This window comes from Etheostoma spectabile, chromosome 17, assembly GCF_008692095.1.
Source record: "Etheostoma spectabile isolate EspeVRDwgs_2016 chromosome 17, UIUC_Espe_1.0, whole genome shotgun sequence".
Lineage (NCBI taxonomy): Eukaryota > Metazoa > Chordata > Actinopteri > Perciformes > Percidae > Etheostoma > Etheostoma spectabile.
Genome location: NC_045749.1, coordinates 17,994,486 through 17,999,036, shown reverse-complemented (window position 1 = coordinate 17,999,036; position 4,551 = coordinate 17,994,486). Strand labels below are relative to the sequence as shown.

Below are 4,551 nucleotides of genomic sequence, written 5' to 3'. Positions count from 1 at the left end.
AGAGAGAGCGCTTTCAACTGATTTCCATAAAGCAAGGTCAGGTTACACATCTGTGAGCCTTCTGAACAATGTGGATCCCATCACTTAACATAAGGGAGGACAAGTAATCACAACCTTTCATATGTTAAAACACTTTGACAACAGCTTCTGCCCAAACCTGTATGTCAGCTGTGGAAAAGCCAGTGTTACATTCACAGAGTGAAATCCCACAGATAAGATCACCACACCCAGCCCGACGTGGCCTTTGGACAGGCAGGTTTTCTACAAACACGTGGTGTAAGACAGCTCTCTATCAGCAGCCAGCTAGTAGTCGTTACAAATTTGCACAATACAAACATGCGTGTTCATATCACCTCGGGCTTATCACACTTCTTCAAGGACGCTGAACTTTCCCACATAGCTCCCTTTGCTCCGTCCTTTTGTTTCCCCTCGGGACTTTACTGTTGCGTCAAGGCTCTGCTGTTCATCCCATGCATCCCACAGTATTACTGTACCACTTCAGCGGAACTTGTCGTGGTGGCTATGACTAAACTATCCGCTACGTAAGGAACAATCACTGCATGTTTGACAACACGTGTCATAAATTATTTGTTGGAAAACTAGTTTGTCATAGATGAGGTTTTGAGTGTGATCATCTTAAGTTCCCAAATACATGCTGTCATCTCTTTCATTTCCATAAAAAAAAAAAAAAATCTGAACTCACATAGGATAAATATTATTGTAATTTGTCTTCCAGTTTTAATCAACTTATGTCTTATTTCTGTAGTTTTGCCATTAATCCTATCAGTGATAATAGTATTTTACTCAGGGCTCTCATTTAAAAATAAAAGGTTTAAACAAGGTTAACTAACCTGTAATTAATTTAAATGCTCATTAAAATGACTCACGTAGTGTCGTAGCAATATTTTTAATTAACTTCTTACATTACAAGATAACTGCCATAAAAGCGCTACCTACAGAGGAAAGTAACTCGGTATAGTATTTTTGCGTTACCAAAATTGAAAACCCGTCTTGGACTCATGGGCATGTAGGTTACATTGTCCAGAGGGCACATGGCCTACTTTACACCTACACTTAAATGGAGTTAGACATGGGTGTTTTGGAGCTGTACCACCGGAATTATTCTCCTCCTCGATGCGCCTCGCCAATCCTGTTGCGAAACTGTTCTTATCTTACAGGTGCTTCTTTAAATTTGGCGTAGAGCTCTTTGCAGATGACGGACGCCTATCCCTCAGGCAAAATTTGCATTTCACTGTGACGTTCTTCTACTTTTTAACCACAAATTCAAAACAATGCAAATACTTTCATGACATAAAGGCTGTCCTCTCTGCCATCTTGCTAGCTTTTTGTTGCAACAAAAGAAATATGGATTGTTTACTTGAAAACAACTAAATAACTCATTACATGAATAACTAACATGTTAAATTACTCATTACAAAAAATTAACGTGAGTACTCTAACGCATTAACCCCCCGACACTGATCTCGTCTCACTTGAGTGACAAGCTGACATTACTGTAACATATAACATATTACAAAGTCAGCAAACAGCTTCACATCAATCCATAATTTATCTATCTAGTGTTGAATCCAAATTCCCTCACATTACTTCTCAGATGATTTGTTGACATGATTAAACTGTATGTTCAGTTCGGCTCGCTAGTTTTCTTTATTTTGCATTAGCACATCCAACAACAGCCTGAAATGCACTTCTACTCTGAATTTTAACAGATCATTACAGATTATACATTTGACAAGTAGTTCAAATTTGTGATTTGTAAAAAGTTGTGACAGCCCTGTAGTTTTCAACCAATCCCAGGTTAGCCTATCTTAATTACAGAAGAAATAAAAGGCAAAAGGGAAAATGATTACCCAGATTGCCGACGGTAAACATCCATCACACTTTACAGAGAGTTCTTGGTTCAGCTTTGATCCTTCTTGCTAAAATTGCATACGAGTGTTCCTGTGTGATGGCTACGTGACTGCTTTCTTCTAATGTCGCCATTTTCCAGATTTAACAATTACTTTCGTGAGTACAATATTGTCACATCAGATTACATTACTGGCCAAAGCTATGCAAACTCAAGTTGTAATAAACTGTGATTATAGTCCGTGGGTTCACACAGACACGGTTGTCCTCGTCATTCCAGCTCTACTTTCCATTCCGGCTCCTCACAGCGAGCCGTTTTCTGAGACAAGGCTTTGAAGTGGATGAGGGAGGAGAGGCGTCGTGTGCCCAGATGCCCAGACTCTGTGGTTAAGGGGACTTTATCACACAGACAGGAGGACAGCACTCACCTCCTGTCCTCCCATCTTTCACCATGGCGGGAGGCTGAATGTGACAACCAATGCTCCCCAGCTGCTCAGGGGGCCAGGCCTGCAAAACCACAGGCGGATAATGAATGCCACACCATCGTGACAACTTGCACTTTTATGGAAAGGGGAGGAAGGACATCTCTGGCACGGACGCTCGCAGCATATGATGAAACATCCTCCATAAACCAGACAATCAAAGGGAGGGCAGGGAAGCATCTGTGGAATCTGTAACAGGACTCATGGCTGATTTATGACCCCTACCAAAAAAGGGCTGTTTCCAAGTAAATGTGTTTAAAAGCTTAATTGCGGACAAACTGATGTGGGATCACTTTCCAAATGTAACCACAACATCTGTAAACGATGCATTACAGTTGCATTTCTGCATGATCTTCCCTACTTTCCTGATCTGAAAAAGCCACACGCTTTTGTGGTATTCTACGTTATCTATGCTAACAATTTCCCTCCAAATTATCAAGATTTGGGGTTTTCTAATTAGGTCAGTATTTGCTAGTCTTGGTTTCCCTTCCTCTAACAGTCATGTGATTTTGTATTCTATAAATCCGAGATTACTCTGCATTCCCTTCTGCTTTCAAGGCAAATGTTACTAGAAAAGAAGCTTTGATATTTTTTCCAGTAGCAACCCTGAACTATCTTATAAATAAAAGGAGTTATAAATATGCATGTTCCCACATATTTTTATGTATTATTCACCAAGGTTTTATCCAACTGTTTGGTTGAATTAATACATGCAAAAGAGTAGATCACATGGGCGTTCTACCTAATGACAGAAAAGGACAGCAGCATTGTGAAAATGATGCCCGCGCTTGAATATACAACATCCAAGTGCTGTGTATTGTTAACTGATGTGCCAGAGATGTCGGAGGCCATTTTCTAGCGAGGCTGTTCAAAAATAGACAGGAGGTCTGGTAATAAATAAGCTTGGGAAAGTTTTATTTTGGCTCAGTGGAAGAGGTTGCATAACACATGAAATACTCCCTCTCTCTCTCGAAAAAAAGAGAAAGATATGTAACCTTTGTCAAGGGGCGAAAATGCTATGTGTCCAAATATAAACGCATATACACACATTCAGACACCTACTGTGCATACATATTCATACGGCTGTATGCACTAAGATCCTTATAATTAATGCATGAGGATAAATCAAGGTGCAAGAACAAACCAGCCTGTATTTAATTTATTATTATTAAGTGCGTGGGTGTGGTTGTGTGTGTGTGTGTGTGTGTGTTTGCGCAACAGAATGACATTTGGAACATTTTGTGAGTCGATCACAAAGCTGGAATGACTGCACAGCTCGGTTCAGTAAGCTAAACATAACAACTATGACTCAGGGGTGAAACTGCCTTTTAAGGGCATTAAGTAAGAAGCCATTTCTATGTACAGGTAGTGTTACTCATTCTAATAGTAGCTTATGAATTGGGCCACCTAATCTCAAGTACTGGTTCAGCAAGTTCAAACTAATGCTGATTTTGCTACAAGAGGCCAGGGAAAGTTTGTTTACATCAACGTCTGGTTGGGACTGAAAATATATGGGGGTTTCCACCGGACAGGAAATGATGTCGTCAGTTCACAATGCACGCACGCTTACTGAAGCATTACAGAAGCAAAGTTCACGTCTTTCTGTTCCTGGTTGCCAAAATAGACTCTGCACAACGGTCTACCGAAACTACCTTCTGTTTAAAAATGGATGTGAAAACAATGTTCATTTACATTTTTCTGCTGGGATTATTTCCTCCAATATCCCCTCTGCTATTTACCGAGTGGTCTGTCCCCCTGATGAGCCCGGCAGATTAAGGGGATATGTTACCGTCTTGGTTTTTTTTTTTCTAAATGGATACACATGTGGCACATCTGGGTCCAAGCCTGACTCATTACTCACTTTTTTATGTTCCATTCTCTGCAGCCATGGCAACTGCTCCATGTTTGGCAGAAAGCTTTTGAAGGCAGTGGAAAAAGAGAGAGAGAGCCTAGGGAGGGAGCATAAAGGGAGAGTGAGAGAGGGAGGGAGGGAGGGAGGCAGGGAGAGCGAGCAAGCTCTCAGTAGTTGGCCTACATCCAGTGTAATCATGCCATGGAGCCGAAATGAGGCCTTTGGCAGCACACCAGGTTTCTGAGAACAAAGATGTGAGCTTCTAATGTTGGCGGTGGGGCCTGCTTGGCATCCTTTACCATTTCCCAGCAGCCCTTGCCTTGGCCGACTGCCAGCCCCCCCCCCCCC

At 41.5% G+C, this 4,551-nt stretch overlaps 1 long non-coding RNA gene across 1 annotated transcript in view; it reads right to left on the bottom strand.

Moving 5' to 3' along the window:
- Positions 1–1,344: 1,344 nt before the first annotated feature.
- Positions 1,345–4,551, bottom strand: part of LOC116705233 (uncharacterized) — a 5,996-nt gene continuing 2,789 nt past the window's right edge. The window contains exons 2-3 of the long non-coding RNA XR_004335881.1: positions 4,213–4,300; positions 1,345–2,376 (exon numbers count right to left, since the gene is read on the bottom strand). This is a non-coding gene — a long non-coding RNA (uncharacterized LOC116705233). The remainder of the gene's footprint in view (positions 2,377–4,212; positions 4,301–4,551) is intronic.